This window comes from Miscanthus floridulus, chromosome 16 (genome assembly GCF_019320115.1).
Source record: "Miscanthus floridulus cultivar M001 chromosome 16, ASM1932011v1, whole genome shotgun sequence".
NCBI lineage: Eukaryota > Viridiplantae > Streptophyta > Magnoliopsida > Poales > Poaceae > Miscanthus > Miscanthus floridulus.
Window position 1 is genome coordinate 99293978 of NC_089595.1, and position 11551 is coordinate 99305528.

The 11551-nt window shown below is 47.8% G+C and overlaps 1 pseudogene; it reads left to right on the forward strand.

Annotated features, from left to right (window-relative positions):
• Positions 1-6997: 6997 nt before the first annotated feature.
• Positions 6998-8907, forward strand: LOC136511918 (CBL-interacting protein kinase 19-like; annotated as a pseudogene).
• The last annotated feature ends 2644 nt before the right edge of the window (positions 8908-11551 follow it).

The following is an 11551-nucleotide window of genomic DNA, read 5'->3' on the forward strand; positions in this document are numbered from 1 at the left end:
TGAAACATACGTCTGAAACACCTGAAAAAAACTTGAAAAACATTGCAAACATACACAACATCTAAATAAAACACTTGCAACACATGTGTGAAACATATGCAACATCCAGATAAATACACTTACAACATACGTCTGAAAAATAGATGAAACATCGGGGACAAACGCTTGCAACATACGTGTACAACCATTACAACATATACAACATCCCGATCTACTTTTGCAACATACGTATAAAACACTTGCAACATATAGCTCTAAAACATCTGAAATATTTAAAATGTACACTTAGAAACATGCATCGTATCTCGATGCGAGCTCCGCCGTTTGCATCGGGGCGCCGCAGCCGTAGCAGGAGACGAGGCCGGAGGGCTTCCACGCCGGGGCTCGACGCTTCTCCTTGCACTGACGGTGCCTGTTGACGTCGTCGGGCATGAGCACATGCGCAGTGCCCTCGCTGGCCAGCCAGCGGATGGAGCGTGGGTGCGGCGGTGCTCACGCCGTCAGGCAAGACGAGCGGCGGAGCACGTGGCAAGAGCGGCGTTGCAAGAGCAAGAGCAGCGCGGGTGACCGTCAACGGCGAAGCAGAGCGGGGCGGGCGGCGCGGTGGAGACGCCCACAGCGGTGGGGAATGCCGCGATAGCCGATGCGAAATAAGGAATGCCGCTTTTTTTATTAGTGAAGGAATGAAGGTGCATGGCAGAAGGCCTGTTGGGCCGGTTAGCAGGCCTGGGAAGAAGCATTCGGGATGGGAGGCGTTCGATGAACGCCCTCATGAGAGTATTTCCAATTGTAAAAAACTTGCGATGTTCTCCAACCGTAACTCTGTGTCGTAAATGGTATATAAATTGTTCGGATTTTTTTACGTACATAGTTTTTTTATTATGTATCTAGACAAAATGTATATCTACATACGTAGCAAAATCTATGTAGAAAAGTTAAATCAACTTACGATTTGGAACGAAAAGAGTAGCAACCTTTTAGGCCCCGTTTGGCACAGCTTCACGAGCAATTTGAAGTTGTTTCGTGCCAAACGGGTATTTTTAAAACAGCTTCGCATGTGAAGCTCATTAAAAACATGCTCTCACAAAGAGATCGATGTGGGATGAAGCTAAAAATAGTTAAAGTCCCTGTGTGTTGTGAGAGCATATTTTAAGGAACTCTACACGTAGAGTTGTTTTGTCAAATGATTGATCAAAACGGCTTCATCTCCTATCGGTGGAGCTGCTCGTAAATCTGAAGCAAAAAAAAATTACTTCACTAGTAAAGCTGAGTTGTGCCAAATGAGGACTTAGTGTGACATTTTTTTATCTTTTGTTATGATAGGTTAAACAGCTACACACTTGATAGTGTAGATCTTCTGGACGATGTTTCTCTGTCTTCAGCTAGTGATAGCGAGGGGTAGCATGACCTACCGATTGGTATCTCGCTAGATACGATACATGACCGTGCTCATACGAGTTAGAAGTTAGAACAAGTCACGTCTATCGATGATCGATACAAAGTTCAATTTCAAGACATATTAGGCCGTGTCCTCCGTATCTCGCATGTGATCTGGATCCATGAATCACGCTTATACGAGTTAGAACAACTCATATCTAACGATAATACAAAGCCTGATTTCAATAGGTACTGTGTTCCATTGCAATGCAAGAAGCCTGTTTCCTAGTAAAAAAACAAAAAAAATATGAAAGTTACAAACAACCCATTAAAATTTATAAGGCTTGAAGATAACAAAATTACAGCAAAATCCTAGTTGGGTCGATAGACGCTTCGGACAATCTCTCTCAATTCTGGCGTTCGAACGTCAAAGGCCCTAAACCTAACCATGCTTTGAATTAGAAAAGCCCAAACAGCCAATATGGGCCTAAATCAAGCCCAAGAGCTGTCGGGGCCTTAGTAAAGCCTGGACCCATCACCGCCCTAAGCCTAATCGACAACTTTAGCCCACCTCAGGAATCAGGACGGGCTTCCACTAAAAAAATTCAGGATGGCATTACATGATTAGCAGCGGTGTTTGATGCCGAGATGGTGCCTTCCTGAGTTCCTCTACTGTTTTTTAAGAGCTGTCTATTGTATTAAAAAGAAGAGAGCCTTAAAAAGATAATGTACAAACATGTATAATTTTGTACAACGGGGCCACAACTCCCCGAATCTTCGGCACAGGATGGTTTACATCATGCGTGCAATAATAAGTTAGAGACGTGTTTTGCTCCCGCCATTGCCCATAGGCTCGCTTCATCCTTGATTTTCTGGAGAAGTTGCATTGGTGCGGGCTCCTTGCGCTCGAAGATTATTGCGTTTCTTTCAATCCACACCTCCCAACATACAAGGATGATGATGGAGCGGAGACCTCGTCTCGCCGTCGAAGGTGTGCGATCTATGTTTTCTCACCAAGTTTGTACCGAGCCTCCTAGCACCTAGAAGGTCGCAGTTGCTCATTACCCAACTATATTGCAATGTCTTCCCAGATACGCCTAGTGTAGCGATAGTCTTAAAATAGATGGACACCAGTTTCTTGATTGCGACTGCACAGGGGCACACTCTATTATTCGACCATCGCAGCGCTGGTAATCTATTAGCGGTCTAGATACTATTTCGGATGGTGAGCCATACAAATAAGGGTAAAGTACATTTTCAACCCTCAACTTATACAAGAGTATGAATTTAACCCTCAAACTATGAAACTAGACAATCTACACCCTCCAACTTACAAAACCAGGCACTTTACCCCCGTGCCCTGTTCCACCCTGGTTTTGCGCTCAACGGGGCGTCTAAAACATTGGCAACTATGGCATCATAAATAACATTGACATCAATATGGATAACATAATAGTAATTGAAGCCAACAACATGGCATATGAGATCTCAAAATACAAATTTCATAAGCCAATAGCATGGCAATGACAAGTCTTCACACATAGGCCAATAGTTAAAGGGTCCCATAATTAAATAAGCCAACATATGACTAACAGAGTTCTGACATACACATGGATAGCATAGTAACAGACCAAACACTTAAGTCATAGCATCATATCTTCCTGCCACTCCTGGATGATGAAGCAGCACCTGCAGTAGGAGGAAGCATCAGGTACTGCTGGAACTTTGCCGGCGTTTTTTCTTTCTCTCTGATGGTTCTTGAGCACTGACTTTTGTAGAGGCTGATCCAGAGCTTATATGTACAGTGACACTAGAGCTTGTTTGAGATAATGGTAATTGTGCCTTGAGGTTTAGTGTAGCAGATCCTCCTTTGTCTGTAGAAACTTTAGCTACTGCACTAGTTCTTGTCACACTCCCTTGATTTATGCCAATGGACTCATTTCTCTTTTTTTGTGGCTACAAACAAATAAGATTGAGTGAGTGATTACATTTTGTTAAATGCAAAAGAAACGTTGTGCATTGTTGAAAGAATGTAGGCTAACCTAAGAGGTTTCCGTTGAAGTGGTCAAGTGAGAACTTCTTTTTCTACTGTTGCATACAACTCTTGCAGCAGAACAACTTTGTTGTCCACTTGGCATTCTCATAGTTGCAGATTTAGAAGGACCAGCAGGTGTTGACATTCTCACAGTTGCAAACTCAGAAGGACCAGTAGGTGTTGAGATTCCATTTCTCTTAGCACATGATTTCCTGTTGTGCCCAACTCCTTTGCAATTTCTACATCTGATAATTGTGCCTACCTTGGATATCCTATTGGGTTTAGGCTTCTCAGTTGACTCTCTCTTTCTCTCTTTCTTGGGCCTGCCTGGCAATTTAACATATGGTGGAGCTAGAGGCTTTTCCCTTTCTGAGATGGGCCAGTTGTGCATTCCCTCTACTGGTTGCAGGTAGTGACTGTAGGTTTTCTTAAATTTAGTAACTGAAAAGCATGATGCTATGTAGTCTTCTAGGCATGTGTGATGAAGTAAATGCAACTTATTGCATGTGGACATGGCAAACTAGCCAGTTGCCAGTGCCTGCAACTACATGTTCTTATAGTAAGATCCACAGTCCACCTATGGTCATAGTGCACTACTTCATACTTGTCATTACCATTACTAATTGCATGACAGAAACCAGACTGAGTGATGTACACATTGAGCTTCTTAAGGATGTTTGGACAAATCATAGTGGGCCATCTATCAACTTTGGTGCTATTCTCTTGGATCCTCACCATTACCTTCCTTCTAATCATTTCAAGCATGGTGATGATAGGGTAGAATCTGGCCTCCACTATCCATTTATTGAATGATTCACAAAGGTTATTGTCTACTGAGTCACAATAAATGCCTAACCTGAACCATGCCCTACTCCAATGACTTGGATCTATGTTCATCAGTGCGTGTGCTCCTTCTCTAGTGAACTGTGCCAGTCTAGCCCTTGTGATGTTGAATAAAAGTGGGAATGATGCTTTAGCACATTTCCACCACCTATGCATAAACTACTCTAAAGTACCATCACCCTAAACCCTAATCTAATCGACAATCCCTATGCACAAGTGATTCCTTCGAAATCCATACGTACTTACAACTACTACCATCACAATGATGATTCCAGGGAGGAAAGGGACAGCCAACTCACCTCTGCGCCTTAACCCTTAACGCTTGAACTGCATCAACTCCACGAGGAAATCGCCGCCGGCCATGGAACGGACATCGGCACCGCGCATTGGAGTGCTTGCCTCAGCTGGACGACAGGAAATCAGCAGCAGCAGAGCATTGGAGCGGGCCAATCATGGATTCCCGGCGCCACCGCACCAGCAGCGCGCAGCCTGTCCTCGGCCGACCGGTCACCCGCCGCTGCACGCCGGGCCCCTGCCGCCGCACGTCACTTGGCGCTCGGCCGCCGCGTAGCGCGCACGGCGCGCGTACCCGCTGCCCGCAGCCGCTGGGCCGCTGCGTCGGGGGGAAGCGAGGGGAGGCGCGGAGGACGGTGGGGCGACGCGGCGCGGAGCACGGTGGGGCGACGTGCCGCGGAGGATGGTGGGGCGACGCGGCGCGGAGCACGGTGGGGCGATGCCGCAAGGAAGACAGTGGGGCGGCGTCGGAGCAAAGCGAGCAGAGGCGCCGTCGCCCGTCGGGCAGCTGCTGCTTGGACTAGGATTCTTCGTAGGGGTCGACAGCAGGGACAGGAGTGAATGGGTCGGCCTCTTTGCATGGCCCTTTTAGACGACCCGTTCAGCGCAAAACCACGGTGGAACAGGGCAGGGGGTAATGTGCCTGGTTTTGTAAGTTGGAGGGTGTAGATTGCCTAGTTTCATAATTTGAGGATTAAATTCATACTCTTATATAAGTTGAGGGTTGAAAAATGTACAATACCCTGCAAATAATTTGCATTTGGGCGGCGGCGCACGAAGGCAGCAGACCACCAACGGCGTACTACGTCGCTTCCCGACAACCGAGCTGAGCCCGTCGGCCCGTCCGCACCCCGTACCGGATCTAGCGCTCGTATGCCGTCGCGGGCTCAAACAGTGAAACCGCAGGAACCCCATGCCGAAGTGCCAAAAAACCGAACCACTCAACCTCACCTGCCTCAGAAGTCAGAACAGACCCCGTCAATAATATGTCACCTCGGCACCTCCCCAGCGGTCGCCGGTCGGTGCCAGTTCGCGACTCCAAACCGCCCGGAAATCTTCCGCCGACGCCGACGTGCACCGGCCTGGCACCCGGGCTGCGCCGCCCTGAATGCTCCACGTATGTCGGCTCCACCACCGGGGCGCCACCTGTGTCCGCGGGGCGCGTAGCAAGTTGCGGTCGTTGCTTGGCCGCAACGTTTTTCCCCTTTCATTCAAAAAAAACTTCCGTACTCGCTTTCTTTGGCTCTTTGCATGTGAACCCCTTGAAATCATTGCCCTGTTCGTTTGGCTGATATAGTTGTGTTGGCTGATTTATTGTGAAAGAAAAATACTATTTATTGGCTAAAAAATACGAAAAAATACGGCTTATAAGCTAAAAGAATAGGGCGATGCACATTTTTGCGGCTGGGTAATGTGGTATACACGTGCACATTTTTGTGTACATGAATACTGTCCGTCTGTTTTCCTGCTGGGTTAATAACTTAATATGATACTACTAGCTTATTTTCCTTGACACACACATAACAAGTGTCTAGCCGGTGAAATAATAAATGATCCGCAAGAAAAGAAATAAGGAAATGCAAAAGAGTTACTATGAATTAGGTATAAACAACATGGGGGGTTCCAATTTAAAATTTGAACAAAAGTTACGTAAATCACTCCAGAGAATCTAGGGCCGTTGTTTTTCATTCAAATACTACATTTGATCATGCATGGGTCTTAATGTCCTATTCTAGTGACAGAATCCATTCGGTGGCTAGAGTTCCATGGTAAAGTGAAAGAAACCTATCAAAGTAAATGATAGAGGCAACTACAGATTTTTATTTTTGACGTAGTAGCTTGTGGTAGGTGGAGCCTGCAACATGACAGGTTCCACATTATCAGGATAGAGGGTGATTGGAGACGCTACATCAGCAGCCAATGGGCATGTTCACTTCGTTGAAATTTGGTTTATACTGATTTGTTGTGAGATAAAAATACTGTCCATCCGCTAAAAAATACTGTTGAAGTAGTTCAAGCGAACATGAGTTTTGACAAAGGAGTAAAGGATAAAATATATAGGCCATTTAAATGTGGACGATATAAGTAAGTTAGGATTGACAAAGATGGCTAAGAGCTTGATATGTGGAGGATTGACACTATATAATATATTTCGGAGGTGAGGAACAATACAATTATTGGATTTTACAGATCCAGCGACTGCTTTTTCATAACTATTTTGCTAACAATTACATACTCTGAGTTGAAAAAAAAACAATTACATACTCTGGAAACCGTGGCACACTTGCAGATACAACCCCTGGAGCTGCCGTGTCAAATTACAGACTCCAGCAGGGCAGGACGGCGGACGGCAGGTCACAGCCAGCGCAGCAGAGCAAATAAACAGGAAGTATCCAGGAGCCGTTAGCTGTTCGTTCCCCCTCCAATGCCGGCCACCCATCACCTTCCCCTCCGCGCGCCCCCGACCCGTGCCCTCACCACCACCACGACCTAATCGGCTAATCCACCTTCGGCCTTCTCCCTCCGTCTCTCCGCGCGCCCGACCTCCTCCGCTGCCCGATGGCCGCCAGTCCCCGCCGTCGTCGCGGGACCCGTCGCCGCAGCCCCGGCGGCCGGGCCTCCTCCGCGGGACCCGCCACCAAGCGCGGGGGCCTCCTGCTCGGCCGCTACGAGCTGGGCCGCCTGCTCGGCCACGGCACCTTCGCCAAGGTCTACCACGCCCGCCACGCCGACACCGGCGAGACCGTCGCCATCAAGGTGCTCGACAAGGAGAAGGCCCTCCGCAACGGCCTCGTCCCGCACATCAAGCGCGAGATCGCCATCCTCCGCCGCGTGCGCCACCCCAACATCGTCCGCCTCTTCGAGGTCATGGCCACCAAGTCCAAGATCTACTTCGTCATGGAGTTCGTCCGCGGCGGGGAGCTCTTCGCGCGCGTCGCCAAGGGCCGCCTCAAGGAGGACACCGCGCGGAGGTACTTCCAGCAGCTCATCTCCGCCGTCGGCTTCTGCCACGCCAGGGGTGTCTTCCACCGCGACCTCAAGCCCGAGAACCTCCTCGTCGACGAGCGCGGCGACCTAAAGGTCTCCGATTTCGGCCTCTCGGCGGTCGCCGATCAGTTCCACCCCGACGGCCTCCTCCACACCTTCTGTGGCACGCCCTCCTACGTCGCACCGGAGGTGCTCGCGCGCCGCGGCTATGACGGCGCTAAGGCGGACATATGGTCGTGCGGTGTCATCCTGTTCGTGCTCATGGCTGGCTACCTTCCTTTCCATGACCAGAACCTCATGGCGATGTACCGTAAGATTTACAGAGGGGAATTCCGGTGTCCGAGATGGTTTTCCAAGGATCTTAGCAGTCTATTGAATCGGCTTCTTGACACCAACCCAGAGACCAGGATCACCGTGGCTCAGATAATGGAGAGCAGATGGTTTCAGAAAGGGTTCCGACCGGTCAGGTTCTACGTCGAGGATGACCAAGTGCACAGCTTGGCAGACAGTGAGAATGAGGTGCCGGAACTGGGGCCTAGTGAGCCGCCACCTCCACCTTCCCCCGCCGCCAACACAGAAAGAGGACGACGGTGATGATTCTGGATGGGAATCAGACTCGTCCGTAGCATCCTGCCCAGCCACATTGTCATCAGAGGAGAGGAGACGGCCTGTTGGATCTCTCCCACGGCCAGTAAGTCTAAATGCGTTTGATATCATATCGTTCTCAAGGGGATTCAATTTGTCGGGGTTGTTTGAGGAGCAAGGCAGTGAAGTGAGATTTGTCTCAGCACATCCCATGCAAACGATTATAACAAAATTGGAGGAGATCGCGAAGGTGAAGAGCTTTGCAGTTCGGCGGAAGGACTGGCGGGTGAGCCTGGAAGGCACGAGAGAAAGCAAAAAGGGTCCATTGACAATCGGGGCTGAAGTATTTGAGCTCACACCAAGCCTTGTGGTGGTGGAGGTGAGGATGAAGGCAGGGGACAGGGAAGAATATGAGGATTTTTGTGAGAGGGAGTTGAAACCTGGGATGCAGCACCTCGTGCACCATACAGCCTCTGTTCCAGATATACCTTCTGACACTGAGTAGCTTAAAAGGTAGTGTGCTCTTGCTTGGAAGGAATATGAAAAAGAAATTTGGATTGAAAGGATGCACCTTTCTGTTTCAGTCTAAGCATCTGTGCAGGAAAATGTTGTTCATAGATTTCCTTAGTTATTTCTTTTTGTTAATATTCTTTCCGCAATCGATGATGTTTTGTGATAGTAGTTGTGTGCTAATATCAACCATCAATCTTTTAGTTGGAAGTTTAAAAGTTGTGGCCATTTCACTACAGAATTATCAAAGCTGAAAGGATCAAGATGTCCGAGAGTTGGGGTGAATTGAGCTAATTTTAAATTTCTTTGTAATAATTAAACTCTACGGTAGACCCGCTTCACCACATGTGTCTAGAAAGTGTTTCTAATGTTCTACCGCACAAAAAGTCTTACAACCTAAGTTCCAATCCTACTCTAACATGACAATTCTATGAATGTAAAGACAAGAATTGAATTGCTCAAAGTAAATGCTCAAAGTAAAGAGAGAAGAGGAACACGGCGATGTTTTGTCGAGGTATCGGAGAGTCGTCACTCCCCATTAGTCCTCGTTGAAGCACCCGCACAAGGGTGTAGCTCTCCCTTGATCCGTGCAAAGATCAAGTACTCTTTACGGGTTGATTCTTTGACACTCCGTCGTAGTGAATTACCCACAATCGCTCACAACTTGAGTTGGGTCATGCACAAGCTCCACTGGATGATCACTAAGCTCCCAATCACCACCAAGCCGTCTAGGTGATGGCGATCACCAAGAGTAACAAGCACGAACTCTCACTTGACCACGACAAGCCTAATGAGAAGGGTGGATGCACACTTTGCTACTCTTGCTTTCACTAATGAGGGCTCTCTTTTAGATTCTCAAATCTCAATCACCTCACTAGAACCTTGCTCTTCTTGGCACTTTTAAGGGTGTTTCTCAGCTGTTGAAATGAGAAAAAGTGATCCCTTGAGTGAATAGAGGAAGTATTTATAACCCCTCATTCAAAACGAACCGTTATGTGCCTCTGCGGGGTGACCGGACGCTCCGGTCAGTTCTCTCCGCCACCGAGTGTTTAAGTTGTGACCGAACGCAGGACAGCTTCCGGTCAGCACTGATCGGACGCGTCCGATCACGGTTTTCCCTCTCTGGAACCTTACTGGAGTCGACCGGACGTTGGCACCCAGCGTCCGGTCACTCACCTCTCAGCATCCAGTCGCGCCAGACGACTTCACCTTGATCAAATGAACTGACCGAACTTTACGCCAGCGTCCGGTCACACCGGAAACAACGTCCAGTCAATATTTGACCCTCTATTCACTTCCAACTCGCAATCATATGTGAATAAAGTTTACTCCAATTGATCTAAGGGCTTTTTAGGAGCTACCTAATGCTAGATTTAACAAGTGTGCACCACACCTAACCCACTAGGCTCACCTAGGTCAAGCTACCCGTCCATACCCCCGTTAATAGTACGGCCAAAGGAAAAACAAAGTTCGAAACTACTCTAAGTGTCTTTTCAACACCAAACGACACTTAGAACTAGTTCATCCTTAACCTTGTTGTCCATCCTTTAAAAACCGAAACGATTTCTATCGTAGGGGCATGACAACCATGATTGCCCAATCAATTACCATTATCGTGACCTAACTTAATTGCTTCGGCAAAACACACGTTAGTCACAGTAATCTCGTATTGTCATTAATCACCGAAACCCAACTAGGGCCCTAGATACTTTCAAAAGCTATAACTCTAATGTTATTAGCCATGTAACTGTGCTACAATTTTGTACATTCATTCTTGTAGAAATGTCATCTGTAAATCTCTTGAAGAAGGAATATTGGCCTTGGTGTGTACATACAAAAGACTAAAGAATGTAAAATTTGTATATTCAGTGTTTTTGGGTGGGTTTATGAAATCTGGAATCACAGTATTAGAATTAAAATAGTCATTGGTTCCCTCCTGTGCAACTTCACCACTTTATTAATTGAAAATCATTCTGTTGGGTCCAACTATAAAATGGTAGGCAGCTAAAACTTTATTCCTGAGTCCAGGTGCTCGAAGTTTGCTATGGGGTTACAAACGAGAAGGAGAAAGATGGGGATACAAGAGGTCCGGTCGGAAAGGCCGAGAGCGACAGGAGCTCCGCTATGAGCTAAGTGTTCAAACGTGTGCTTGAGGTTTGAACCTGGCGGTTCTATGGTTATGAACTAGTGAACTTGATCGATCTAATGAATCCGAAATGACTTGACTGAACTTGGATTCACTAAGTCTCTTGGAAGAGAGCGCACCCCCTTTTATAAATAAAGGGGATGGCCTTACAAGTGAGAGGGAGAGAGTTCGTATGCTTCTAAACCTTGCTGTCCACGCCGGCGGGTATAGGATGATGGTAGGCGCCCACAACACTATGGGATGTCGGATGCATGTGGGAGGCTGCGTCGTTTTATTTAGGTATGGCAGATGTCGGTACCTGCTATACTGTTGATGCCTAGAGGCATGTGAGGGGTTTTACCATGTTCACTCGGTATGGTAAATGTCGGCGCCCACAACACTATCGATGCCCAGAGGCATGTGGGGGGAGCCTTACCGTATGGGAGTTAATGGCGCCCACAATATTGTAGGGAAAATGTCGGCGCCTACAACACTGTTTGTGTCAGGGCGGTTGCAGAGTACTATTTTCTACAGGTGTACATGGTACAGTCCTTGGTATCATGGTTCGACTTGTGTGCCTTGCCTTGCTTTCTTCGTTCGTTCCCTGGTCCTTTCTGGGCGAGCATCCCTGATCGGTTGGTCCCAGTCGGCTCTAGTTGTGCCAGCCGGAGAAGCGTGGTGAGCAGGGTTTTTGCGTACCCCGGTTGGAGACGCGGGGTCGGAGTCAGAAGTAGTGTCCCGGCCAGGCTGTTCAGTCGGAGAGGCCATCCGGAGGCGGGCTAGAGATTGAAGTG